The following is a 14,275-nucleotide window of genomic DNA, read 5'->3' as shown; positions in this document are numbered from 1 at the left end:
TTGGATGAAAAAGAAAATGAAAAGATGAATAAATGAGTCATTAAGTTCTTTAATAGTATCTAAGTTGTATGGCTGGCTGTGAGTGCAAATGAATAAATTGGGTAGTTGAGCGGGTATAATCTGTGGAGAAGAAAATAGTCAGCAAGTGGTTAAATTATAATCGAAAATATGGGCATAGTTAGAATTGATGGCAGTGCCTACGAAACTGTACTCAAACTTGTTGTCAACATGATGAAGAAAAGTTCCTGGATTTGTTCCACCACCATCTCTGATAACGAAGATCTTCAGGGATTTTGGGAGCTGGCAGGGTCCCTGGACCTTTAAAATGTTTTCCTTTAACAGCTGGGTCTTCTAGGCAAAGTTTTTCCCAAAGATAGCTCTGCACCAAGCATTTGCTGGGTCAAGGGGGAAAACCTAGTAGTTGTCTTTCTATTTTTTCCCCTTTGAGCTCAGGCATAGGTGGGTGACGTTGCCCATATCAGACAGCCCCAAGGAAATAAATTTGACTATCTGGAAACCAGAGATGCCTCGAGATTCGGAAACTCCAGTGTTTTTGAAACTGCCTCCATCCAAATTAAAGATTGGACTTCCACTGAGACTTGAGTTTTGCCCTGATGCAGCTCCGAAAAAACCTTTTGTTTCCCATGACTGGACGTAAAGATCCAAGCACACAGAAATGTATCATTGTGGGAAGATTAACAAAGGTGTAAGGTTTTTTTTTGTAGCAACAGAGTTTTCTCTTAATTTCTCAGTTCTCATTCCTTGATTCATGGACTTTTCCTGTGTAGGCCCTAGTCATTTTAATATACAACAGACGACAAATTGCAAGGACCTACGTTCGAATTGGCTGACTCTTCTTGGAAAATTGAGCACGGATTGTGAATTTTGGTCTTCACCAAAATCACAATCATAATTCTGAAATATTGTGAGGGAGATAAATTTCATGTTTTCAGCCCACCGTTTCACTTTTGGATGATCTCCAGGACTGTTTAAATAATATCTGAATAGACACCCTCATATGATTTCTTGGTTCCAATCAGGTGGCTCTTAAAGGAATCCCATGACTGATAGACGTTTTGTTGTTGGCGAATGCCTTTGAGTCGTTTTTGATCCATGGTGACTCCTTGAACATGTCTTTTCCAGAACATCCCATTTACTTCTGTACTTGTCCTGGTTTGCAATCCATAGTGTTTTCTTGGTCAAGAATATGGAGGTCCTTTTCTATTGCCTTCTTTTCTCTGTTGCTAATCCTTAGTCCTAATCCCCATTATACAGATGAGGTAAATGAGGCACAGAGAAGTTACATCAATCAATCAATCAATCGTATTTATTGAGCGCTTACTGTGTGCAGAGCACTGTACTAAGCGCTTGGGAAGTACAAGTTGGCAACATACAGAGACAGTCCCTACCCAACAGTGGGCTCACAGTCTAAAAGGGGGAGACAGAGAACAAAACCAAACATACTAACAAAATAAAATAAATAGAATAGATATGTACAAGTAAAATAAATAAATAAATAAGTAGAGTAATAAATATGTACAAACATATATACATATATACAGGTGCTGTGGGGAAGGGAAGGAGGTAAGATGGGGGGATGGAGAGGGGAACGAGAGGGAGAGGAAGGAAGGGGCTCAGTCTGGGAAGGCCTCCTGGAGGAGGTGAGCTCTCAGTAGGGCCTTGAAGGGAGGAAGAGAGCTAGCTTGGCCGAAGGGCAGAGGGAGGGCATTCCAGGCCCGGGGGATGACGTGGGCCGGGGGTCGATGGCGGGACAGGCGAGAACGAGGCACGGTGAGGAGATTTGCGTCAGAAGAGCAGAGGGTGCGGGCTGGGCTGTTGAAGGAGAGAAGGGAGGTGAGGTAGGAGGGGGCGAGGTGATGGAGAGCCTTGAAGCCGAGGGTGAGGAGTTTCTGTCTGATGCGCAGATTGATTGGTAGCCACTGGAGATTTTTGAGGAGAGGAGTAACATGCCCAGAGCGTTTCTGGACAAAGATAATCCGGGAAGCAGCATGAAGTATGGATTGAAGTGGAGAGAGACATGAGGATGGGAGATCAGAGAGAAGGCTGATGCAGTAGTCCAGACGGGATAGGATGAGAGCTTGAATGAGCAGGGTAGCAGTTTGGCTGGAGAGGAAAGGGCGGATCTTGGCAATGTTGCGGAGCTGAGACCGGCAGGTTTTGGTGACGGCTTGGATGTGAGGGGTGAATGAGAGAGCGGAGTCGAGGATGACACCAAGGTTGCGGGCTTGTGAGACGGGAAGGATGGTAGTGCCGTCAACAGAGATGGGGAAGTCAGGGAGAGGGCAGGGTTTGGGAGGGAAGACAAGGAGTTCAGTCTTGCACATGTTGACTTGTCCAAAGTCACACAGCTGACATGTGGTGGAGCTGGGATTAGAACCCACGACCTCTGACTTCCAACCCCGGCCTCTTTCCACTAAGCTAGGCTGCTTCGACATGTCAACATGTGGGACACGGACCCTGTCCAACCTGATAAGCTTGCCTATCCCAGTGCTTAGAACAGTGCCTGGCACGTAGTAAGCATTTAACAAATAACATAAAAAATGGGGGCACTGAATCTAAGTAAGAGGAATGTAGAATTTAATCCCCATTTTACAGATGGGAAAACTGAGGCACAGAGACGGTAAATGAGTTGGTCAAGGTCACACAGCAGGCAGGTGGGAGAGCTAGAATTAGAACCCAAATCTTGTGATTCCCAGGCCTGTGCTCTTTCCATTAGGCCAGGCTGCTTCTCTTGTGTATCAGCTTTCTCCATTGCAAAATGGGGATAAAATTTTCCCTCTCCCTCCTTCTTAGATTGTGAGCCCTATGTAGAAGAAGAACAGTTTCCTATCCAATTAGCCTATATTCTGGTACTTAACACAATATCTGGCACATGATGAGCACTTAATGAATAAAAAAAATACTTTTATCTCCTCACTAGAAATGAAAGGGATGTATATCCAAAAAAGATATAAAGTTTCACTTGCAGTGTTCTCGACACAGTATTCTAAGTCATATTCAATTATAAGAAGCATGAACTGGTCACGGAAATTTTCTAATTGTTATTTACGATGTTTCATTTTGCAATAATTTCAGGTAGATATTCCTCATTCCCACAGAATTTGTTCTTTTAGGTCTGTCCAGTGATATAAATTTGCAGGTATTCTGCTTTGGGCTGTTCCTCTCCTATTGCATTGCAATCCTCTTAGGGAATCTCGTCATCCTCATCACTGTCAGAGGTAGTTCCCTCATCGAACAGCCCATTACTTCTTCCTCTGTCATTTGTCCTTCATGGATCTCGGCTACACTTGCGTAGTGATTCCCAAACTGTTCAGAGATTTGCTGAGAAGAAAATCATTTCCTTCCATGCCTGCATGATTCATCTCTTAATCATGCACTCATTTGGTAGGGTTGAGATCTTCAACCTTGTGGGGATGGCCTAAGATCGCTATGTTGCCATCTGCAAATCCTTGCACTACGTGGATGTCATGAACAAGCAGCGATGTGACACAGTGGTTGTAGGGTGCTGGGGAGGAGGATTTCTCCATTCCGTCGTCCATTGGCTCCTTATTTTTTTTGCCCTTCTGTGGCCCCAATAAGATTGACCACTATTTCTGTGATGTTTACCCTCTCTTGGAACTGGCCTGTACAGAAACTGAAGTGATAGGACTTTTAGTCCTCTACGATTCAAGGACAGTTGCATTGAGAAGCAGCGTGGCTTAGTGGAAAGAGCCCGGGCTTGGGAGTCAGAGGTCGGGAGTTCTAATCCCGACTCTGCCATTTGTCAGCTGAGTGACTTTGGGCAAGTCACTTAACTTCTCTGTACCGCAGTTACCCCATCTGTAAAATGGTGATAAAGACCTTGATCCCCACGTGGGACAACCTGATTACCTTGTATCTACCCCAGCGTTTAGAACAGTGCTTGGCATATAGTAAGCGCTTAACAAATACCATAATTATTGTTATTGATCTCATTTATAGTCTTGTTCTTCACTTACATCACCATTTTAGCCATCTGTGGATTTGCTCTTCAGAAGGATGTCACAAAGCCTTCTCCACCTGCACTTCCCACATCACCATGGTGGCATTATTTTTTTTGGCCCTCTATCTTTATTTACCTCTGCCTGGCCTAGATCTTCCCCCAGGATAAGGTGTTTGATCTCTTTTACACCATCATTGCCCCCATGTTCAATCCCCTCATCTACATCCCGAAGAACAGAGAGATGAAAACAGCTGTAAGACAGGTGTGGTGTTGGAAGCTGCGTTTTGAAGGAATATCAGCCAGATGAAACAGATGTCTGTAGCTCGTTCCCCTCCTGTGTTTGACTTAGTCTATCTACCCAGTTCTTTTCAGTACAATTGATACGAGTGTTCTCCTATGCTCAGGGGAAATGTGAATTGCAACTGTTTATCAGATTGTAAATATCCCTTCCTCCACCTGAATGTCTATATTTTAATACAGCCATCCATTACCTTATGCCATTTCTAATACAATATTTTCAGAAAAAGGAATAACTCTTGTTCATTGTGATGGAAAGCTAATTATGGTCTTTAGTTGATGTTGAAATTAATTATAAATTTCATGGAGTGGGACTTACATCTTTGATATGTGCTATGCAGTGATGGCAGATGTGGGTTTTAGCAGATACAGTCTCTATTATAAGTTTATTTGCAAAGCAGGGTTTTCAGTGGGTTCTACTCATAAAATCGCCTCAGTCCCTCCTTGCTGGTAGGTGAGGCACAGAGTGGGGTTTGAAAACTCTTTTCAGACACAGGGGAGGCAGTATTTAGGATTTTAAATGAGAAGCAGTGTTGTCTAGTGTAAAGAGCACGAGCCTAGTAGTCAGAGGATTTGGGTTCTAATCCTGTTTCTGCCTTTTGGCTGCTGTGTCACCTTGGGTAAGTCACTTATCTTCTCCGTACCTCAGTTACCTCACCTGTAACACGATAATTGAGAGTGAGCCCCAAGTGGGATATAGACTGTGCCCAACCTGATTATCTTGCACCCCCCCCTACCATCATCATCATCATGATGGTGCTGGTGGTTCCATTTATTTTATTGTGTTAATATGTTTTGTTTTCAGTCATTCAATCGTATTTATTGTACATATTTTATTTGTACATATTTATTCATTTAACTTCTCTGTGTCTCAGTGTCCTCATCTGTAAAACGGGGATGAAGACTGTGAGCCCCATATGGGACAACCTGATCACCTTGTAACCTCCCCAGCGCTTAGAACAGTGCTTTGCACAAAGTAAGCGCTTAATAAATGCCATCATTATCATTCTATTTATTTTATTTTGTTAATATGTTTTGTTTTCATTCATTCAATCGTATTTATTGTACATATTTTATTTGTACATATTTATTCACTTAACTTCTCTGTGCCTCAGTGACCTCATCTGTAAAACGGGGATGAAGACTGTGAGCCCCACATGGGACAACCTGATCACCTTGTAACCTCCCAAGCGCTTAGAACAGTGCTTTGCACATAGTAAGCGCTTAATAAATGCCATTATTATTATTATTATTGTTATTATTATTATTCACTTAACTTCTCTGTGCCTCAGTGACCTCATCTGTAAAACGGGGGTGAAGACTGTAAGCCCCCCATGGGACAACGTAATCACCTTGTAACCTCCCGAGCACTTAGAACAGTGCATTGCACATAGTAAGCGCTTAATAAATGTCATCATTATTACTCTATTTTATTTTTGTTAATATGTTTTGTTTTGTCATCTGTCTCCCCCTTCTAGACTGTAAGCCCGCTGTTGAGTAGGGACTGTCTCTAGATGTTGCCAACTTGTGCTTCCCAAGCGCTTAGTACAGTGCTCTGCACACAGTAAGCGCTGAATAAATATGATTGAATGAATGAATGAATGAATTCAATCGTATTTATTGTACATATTTTATTTGTACATATTTATTCACTTAACTTCTCTGTGCCTCATTGTCCTCATCTGTAAAATGGGGATGAAGACTGTGAGCCCCACGTGGGACAACCTGATCACCCTGTAACCTCCCCAGCGCTTAGAACAGTGCTTTGCACATAGTAAGCGCTTAATAAATGCCATTATTATCATTCTATTTTATTTTGTTAATATATTTTGTTTTCATTCATTCAATCGTGTTTATTATACCTATTTTATTTCTACATATTTGTTCACTTAACTTCTCTGTGCCTCGGTTACCTCATCTGTAAAACGGAGATGAAGACTGTGAGCCCCTCATGGGACAATCTGATCACCTTGTAACCTCCCCAGCGCTTAGAACAGTGATTTGCACATAGGAAGCACTTAATAAATGCCATCATCATTATTATTATTGTCTCTACTCCAGCACTTAATTCTATGCCTGAAACAGAGTAGAATCTTAAATAACATTTAAAAAATTAATAGTCACTTTGCTCAGTCTATTGGTGTATAACTTTTGCTAAGGGAATAATTCAGCAGGCTGAGGTAGTTTGAACGTATTTAGGAAACCTGGAATTGCTCAGTGGAAGGGCTTTATTTGAGGTCATATTTTTTCATTTAAGGAAAGGGGACAGTGTTCTAGGTGTACCTTCTTCTGAATTTGCAACTGTGATGTAAGGATTTAGGATTTAAAAGAGAAAGAAACTCAGAATGGAAAGGTGGCTGCTGATAATGGGAAAAAGTGAAAAACCTACTAGAATGGATAATAAATACTGGGAAATGTAACTGTCAAAAGTTTAGAGACAATAATGTGCTTATACATGGAGTTTAAAGATTTAGATGTAAAAGTCAGAGGGGCAATAAGGATCTACCCCCATGAGAATGTTCAGATATTTTTGTTACTGTTTTATGTTACAACGTGAAGCTTATTTGTCCCTCATTGGCAGGTAAAATATCAGTTAATTTTCAGAAGCCTGATGAGGGGTGTTAACTTCAGTGTTTTTCTTTTTTTAATGGCATTAGTCAAAAGCTTACTATGTGCCAGGCACTTCAGTGCTGGGGTAGATATTCATTCATTCATTCATTCATTCAATCGTATTTATTGAGCACTTACTCTGTGCAGAGCACTGTACTAAGCGCTTGGGAAGTACAAGTTGGCAACATATAGAGACGGTCTCTACCCAACAACAGGCTCACAGTCTAGAAGGGGGAGACAGACAACAAAACAAACTAACAAAATAAAATAAATAGAATAGTAAATATGTACAAGTCAAATAAATAGAGTAATAAATCTGTACAAACATATATACAGGTGCTATGGGGAGGGGAAGGAGGTAGGGCGGGGGAGAGGAAGGAGGGGGCTCAGTCTGGGAAGGCCTCCTGGAGGAGGTGAGCTTTCAGTAGGGCTTTGAAGGGAGGAAGAGAGCTAGCTTGGCGGATGTATGGAGGGAGGGCATTCCAGGCCGGGGGGGGGACGTGGACCGGGGTTCGACGGCGGGACAGGTGAGAACGAGGCACAGTGAGGAGGTTAGCGGCAGAGGAGTGGAGGGTGCGGGCTGGGCTGTAGAAGGAAAGATGGGAGATGAGGTAAGAGGGGGCGAAGTGATCGACAGCCTTGAAGCCGAGAGTGAGGAGTTTTTTCCTGATGCGTAGGTTGACTGGTAGCTAACGGAGATTTTTGAGGAGGGGAGTAACATGCCCAGAGCGTTTCTGCACAAAGAAACATCACATCTCCTCCTGACAATCTCCCCTCTCAGTCCAGTAAGATGAGGAATGTAAAGCACATCAATTGCATTCTGAAAGTAACCTAAAAAACTTTGTGATTGCTCAGAATATCAGTTGAGTAGAGGATGGGTGTGGTAACAGTGATCGTGTATTTCTTCCCAAGATAACTGCTTGGGCCTCCAATTCGTCGATATTACAACTCTTTACTTAGAAGAATTTATTCATCATTAATATTTATTGTGCTGGTAATCAATTGTATTTATTGAGCATTTACTGTATGCAGAGCACTGTACTAATTGCTTGAGAGAGTCTCATATAACAGTATGAAAGAGTTGGTAGCTATATTCCCAGCCCACAGTGAGTTTACAGTCTAGTGGGGAGACAGACACTAATATAAATAAATGAATAAATTACTGATATGTACATAATGGCTAGGGATTTATAGAGGGTATAGTGCTCTCTTAGGTCTATATGAATTACATAGGGGGATCTTCAAATTACAGTTCTACCTATTTAGAGAGAACCCCAGAGAAGGGAGAAATAGGCTAAATTTCACGGTGACATAAAACTACAGGAGGGAAATCTGAAGAAGAGAAGCCAATCAAATGGGCCCAGGGAGATATATAAAAGAGGATAAAGACTAAACATTATTCAATTTTTACATTTCTCCTTTCCCATGTGTACAATCTTCACAACTCTCAAACAGAAGTTTAAGTTTTGAGAACTTAGAATGGTTTGATACCTCGATTCTCCCTGACTTTTAGGTGGCTCATTGGAATGAGGTAGGATGCAACACCTGAAAGAGTTTACAACTTCAGAGAAGTAGCATAGTCTACTGAAAAGAGCAAAGGCCTCAGAGTCAGAGGACTGGTGTCCTAATCCCAGCTCTGCCACATGTCTGTTGTGTGACCTTGGGCAAGTAAGCATGGCATAGTAGATAGAGCACAGGCCTGAAATTCAGACAATCATGGGTTCTAATCCTGGATCACCCACTTGTCAGCCATGTGGCCTTGGGAAAGTCACTTCACTGTGCCTCAGTTATATTACCTTAAAAATGGGGATTGATACTGTGAGCCCCACATGGGACAGAGACTGTGTCCAACATGATTTCCTTGTATCCACCCCAGCGTTTAGTACAGTGGCTGGCTCATTTTAAGCACTTAACAAATAGCATTATTATTATTATTATTGTTATTATTATTATTATTATTATTATTATTATTACACTAATTTGTATGTACCTCATCTATAATATAGGGATAAAGACTATAAGCCCCAGTGACATATGGATTATGTCCAAACTGATTAGTTTGTATCTACCCCAGTGCTTAGTACGTTCTCTGGCAAATAATAAGCACTTAACAAATATTATAAAGAAAGCAAACAAACCCAAAAGGTTCTGCCTGGGCCACGTGACTGAGCTGGATGTCATTGCTTTCAAAACAGAGGAGGACCTAGCTCAATGTATTGGAATCCAAGGGAGTCTCACAGAACATTGGCAGGCACACCAAACATTCCTCTTTATATAATTAAATGGTTTAGAAACATGACTCTAGAAACTGGTCTAGATAATGAACTGTCTCCCCTCTCAGGATTGCACCTGGAGAGTTTCCAGTACTCTACTAATCTTGGCTATGGAAGGGAGGGTCAAGCAGAGGCCTACCCATTCCATTACTAGCTTGGGCAGTGGCTAGTGAGTGGAAGACAATTTGCTACAAGTCAAAACTCATATGTGCTGGGCAGCAACAGCATGGAAAGAGTTGAGGGTGGAGATTCAAGGAAAGAAGCAATGGTAAACCACTTCCATATTTTTACCAAGAAAGCTCTATGGATATACTACCACAATGATTGCAGATAGAGGTGGGGCATTCTGGGAGAGAAGCAGCATGGCTCAGAGGAGAGAGCACGTGCTTGGGAGTCAGAGGTCGGGGGTCTAATCCCAGCTCTACCACGTCACCTCTGTGACTTTAGACAAGTCACTTGCTGTGCCTCAGTTATCTCATCTGTAAAATGGGGATTAAGACTGTGAGCCCCAGGTGGGACAACCTGGTCACCTTGTATCCACCCAGTGCTTAGAACAGTGCTTTGCACGCAGTAAATGCTTAACAAATTCTATTATTATTATTATTATTATCATCATCATTATTATTATTGTTATTATTATAGGTCCATGGAGTCTCTGTGGGTCGGAGATGACTCGACAGCATAAGACAGACAAAAAACTGTCTGCTAGGCATGCTTCAAAGCATTTAGCATACCTGATGCTTTAAAAAATGATGTTTTTGTCACATTTTTTAGGAGATATAGTAATGCTTCTATAAGACAATACATACGTTCACACCCATGGTGAACTCATTCAATCAATCAATCAATTGTATTTATTGAGCGCTTACTGTGTGCAGAGCACTGTACTAAGCGCTTGGGAAGTACAAGCTGGCAACATATAGAGACAGTCCCTACCCAACAGTGGGCTCACAGTCTAGAAGGGGGAGACAGAGAACAAAACCAAACATACTAAAAAAATGAAATAAATAGAATAGATAGGTACAAGTAAAATAAATAATAAATAGAGTAATAAATATGTACAAACATATATACATATATACAGGTGCTGCGGGGAAGGGAAGGAGGTAAGATGCGGGGGATGGAAAGGGGGACGAGGGGGAGAGGAAGGAAGGGGCTCAGTCTGGGAAGGCGTCCTGAAGGAGATGAGCTCTCAGTAGGGCATTGAAGGGAGGAAGAGAGCTAGCTTGGCCGATGGGCCAAGAGAGGGCATTCCAGGCCCGGGGGAGGACGTGGGCCGGGGGTCGATGGCGGGACAGGAAGGCTGAGTAGGTGCGAATGAGGTTGTCATTAATGTAACTTGGTGATAACAAGGGCCTTTTCCCCGGGGTGGGTGGAGGGGGAGAGTTAGTCAGGACCGGACCGGGAAGGGGGGTTGGGGGGCACTATAAGGAAGGTCGCTTAAATAGGGGGGGGATGGAAGCAGGGGGCGTCTATGGCGGCGCTCGGAGGAGAGGAGCCTTCCGGGAGCAGCGGGGTCCATGCGGTGTGATGGCGGGATGGCGGGCCTCTCAGGAACGGAGTCCCGGGCGTCTATGGCGGCGCGCTCTGAGGAGAGTATCCTTCCAGGAGCAGCAAGGCCGCGCGGTGTGAAGGCGGGCGGGCCCCTCGGCAACGGAGTCCCGGTCGTCTGTGGCGGCGCTCTGTGAAGAGGATCCTTCCCGGAGCAGCGGGGGCCACGCGGTGTGATGGCGGGCGGGCGGGCCTCTCGGGAACGGAGTCCCGGGCGTCTATGGCGGGCCTCTCCGACGCTATGAGGAGAGGATCCTACCAGGAGCAGCGGGGGCCACGCGGTGTGATGGCGGGCGGGCGGGCCTCTCGGGAACGGAGTCCCAGGCGTCTATGGCGGGCCTCTCTGACGCTATGAGGAGAGGATCCTACCAGGAGCAGCGGGGCCACGCGGTGTGATGGCAGGCGGGCCTCTCGGGAACGGAGTCCCGGGCGTCTATGGTGGCGCTCTGAGGAGAGGATCCTTCCGGGAGCAGCGGGGGCCACGCGGTGTGATGGTGGGCGGGTCGCCACGGGCTGGGCTGGGGCCGGGCTCCCACGGCTTCAACTATCATCTCTATACTGATGATACCCAAATCTACATCTCTGCCCCTGCTCTCTCTTCCTCCCTCCAGGCTCTTGTCTCCTCCTGCCTTCAGGACATCTCCATCTGGATGTCTGCCCGCCATCTAAAACTCTGTGTGTCCAACACTGAACTCCTTATCTTCCCTCCCAAACCCTGCCCTCTCCTTGACTTTCACGTCACTGTAGATAGCACTACCATCTTTCCCATCTCACAAGCCCACAACCTCGGTGTCATCCTCGACTCCGTTCTCTCGTTCACCCCACACATCCAATCTGTCACTAAAACCTGCCAGTCTCACCTCCACAGCATCGCCAAGATCCGCCCTTTCCTCTCCATCTAAAGCGCTATCTTGTTGGTTCAATCCTTCATCCTATCCCGACTGGATTACTGCATCAGCCTCCTACCTGATCTTACATCCTCCTGTCTCTCCCCACTTCAGTCTATACTTCACTCTGGTATCCGGATCATCTTTGTGCAGAAATGCTCTGGGCATGTTACTCCCCTCCTCAAAAATCTCCAGTGGTTGCCTGTCAACCTATGAATCAAGCAAAAGCTCCTCACTCTCGGCTTCAAGGCTTTCCATCACCTCACCCTCTCCTACCTCACCTCCCTTCCTTCCTTCTACAGCCCAGCCCGCACCCTTCACTCCTCTGCCGCTAACCTCCTCACTGTACCTCGTTCTCACCTGTCCCGCCATTGACCCCAGAACCCCGTCCTTCCCCTGGCATGGAATGCCCTCCCTCCATACATCAGCCAAGCTAGCTCTCTTCCTCCCTTCAAAGCCCTACTGAGTGCTCACCTCCTCCAGGAGGCCTTCCCAGACTGAGCCCCCTTTTTTCTCTCCTCCTTCCCATACCCCCTGCCCTACCTCCTTCCCCTCCCCACAGCACTTGTATATATATTTGTACAGATTTATTACTCTATTTTTCTTGTACATATTTACTATTCTATTTATTTTGTTAATGATGTGCATACAGCTTTAATTCTATTTGTTCTGAAGATTTTGACACCTGTCTATATGTTTTGTTATGTTGTCTTCTAGACTGTGAGCCCATTGTTGTGTAGGGACTTTCTCTATATGTTGCCAACTTGTATTTCACAAGCGCTTAGTACAGTGCTCTGCACTGTAAGTGCTCAATAAATATGATTGAATGAATTAATGAATAGTAACATTAAGGACTTGCTCCATATAATATTTTCCAATATTACTAATAATAATGATAATGATAATAATGATGATGATTTCTGTTAAGCACTTACTATGTGTCAAGCACTGTTCATTCATTCATTCATTCAATCATATTTATTGAGCACTTACTCTGTGCAGAGCACTGTATTGGGAAGTACAAGTTGGCAACATATAGAGACGGTCCCTACCCAACAGTGGGCTCACAGTCTAGAAGGGGGAGACAGAGAACAAAACAAAACATATTAACAAAATAAAATACTTCATACTGCTTCATGCTGCTGCCCGGATTATCTTTGTCCAGAAACACTCTGGGCATATCACTCCCCTCCTCAAAAATCTCCAGTGGCTACCAATCAATCTGCTCATCAGGCAGAAACTCCTCACCCTGGGCTTCAAGGCTCTCCATCACCTCGCCCCCTCCTACCTCACCTCCCTTCTCTCCTTCTACAGCCCAGTCCGCACCCTCCGCTCCTCCACCGCTGATCTCCTCACCGTACCTCGCTCTCACCTGTCCCGCCATCGACCCCCGGCCCACGTCATCCCCCGCGCCTGGAATGCCCTCCCTCTGCCCATCCGCCAAGCTAGCTCTCTTCCTCCCTTCAAGGCCCTGTTGAGAGGTCACCTCCTCCAGGAGGCCTTCCCAGACTGAGCCCCTTCCTTCCTCTCACCCTCGTCCCCCTCTCCATCCCCCATCTTACCTCCCTCCCTTCCCCACAGCACCTGTATATATTTATATATGTTTGTACATTTTTTTACTCTATGTATTTACTTATTTAATTTATTTGTACATATCTATTCTATTTATTTTATTTTGTTAGTATGTTTGGTTTTGTTCTCTGTCTCCCCCTTTTAGACTGTGAGCCTACTGTTGGGTAGGGACTGTCTCTATATGTTGCCAATTTGTACTTCCCAAGCCCTTAGTACAGTGCTCTGCACATAGTAAGCGCTCAATAAATACGATTGATGATGATGATGATGATGATAAAATAAGTAGAATAAAAATGTACAAGTAAAATAAATAGAGTAATAAATACGTACAAACATATATACAGGTGCTGTGGGGAAGGGAAGGAGGTAAGGTGGGGGAATGGAGAGGGGGACGAGGGGGAGATGAAGGAGGGGGCTCTGTCTGGGAAGACCTCTTGGAGGAGGTGAGCTCTCTGTAGGGCCTTGAAGGGAGGAAGAGAGCTAGCTTGGCGGATGTGGGGAGGGAGGGCATTCCAGGCCAGGGGAATGACGTGGGCCGGGGATCGACGGCGGGACAGGTGAGAACGAGGCACGGTGAGGAAATTAGTGGCAGAGGAGCGGAGGGTGCGGGCTGGGCTGTAGAAGGAGAGAAGGGAGGTGAGGTAGGAGGGGGAGAGGTGATGGAGAGCCTTGAAGCCGAGGGTGAGGAATTTCTGCCTGATGCGTAGGTTGATTGGTAGCCACTGGAGATTTTTGAGCATTTTTTTCCAAGCGCCAGTTTAGATTCAATCTAATCAGGTTGGACACAGTCCCACATAGGGCTCACAGTCTTAAATCCTTACTGTTGGGGTACTGAGGCCTAGGGAAATGAAGTGACCTGTCCAAGTTGTCACAGCAGACAAGTGGCAGAGTCAGGATTAGAATTTAGGTCCTTCTGACTTCCATGTCTGTGCTCTATCCACTAGGCTAAATGAATTGAACACTACATTAAAAAGGCTGTTACCAAAAAATGTAATATGGTAATTTATTCCCAGTGGATTTGCTAATTAAATCAAATAGCTGTCGTTCTAATTCTGATACAAAAGGGTATAATAAGCCATCAAAAGTACGGAAAATAAACTTAG

The 14,275-nt window shown here is 44.6% G+C and overlaps 1 non-coding gene across 1 annotated transcript; it reads left to right on the top strand.

Annotated features, from left to right (window-relative positions):
• Positions 1–9,220: 9,220 nt before the first annotated feature.
• Positions 9,221–9,358, top strand: LOC119921517. Its single transcript, XR_005448551.1, has one exon. It is a non-coding gene; the product is annotated as a small nucleolar RNA SNORA7 (small nucleolar RNA).
• The last annotated feature ends 4,917 nt before the right edge of the window (positions 9,359–14,275 follow it).

Source organism: Tachyglossus aculeatus (genome assembly GCF_015852505.1).
Source record: "Tachyglossus aculeatus isolate mTacAcu1 chromosome 12 unlocalized genomic scaffold, mTacAcu1.pri SUPER_6_unloc_2, whole genome shotgun sequence".
Classification (NCBI taxonomy): Eukaryota; Metazoa; Chordata; class Mammalia; order Monotremata; family Tachyglossidae; genus Tachyglossus; species Tachyglossus aculeatus.
This window is presented reverse-complemented; position numbering and strand designations above follow the sequence as displayed.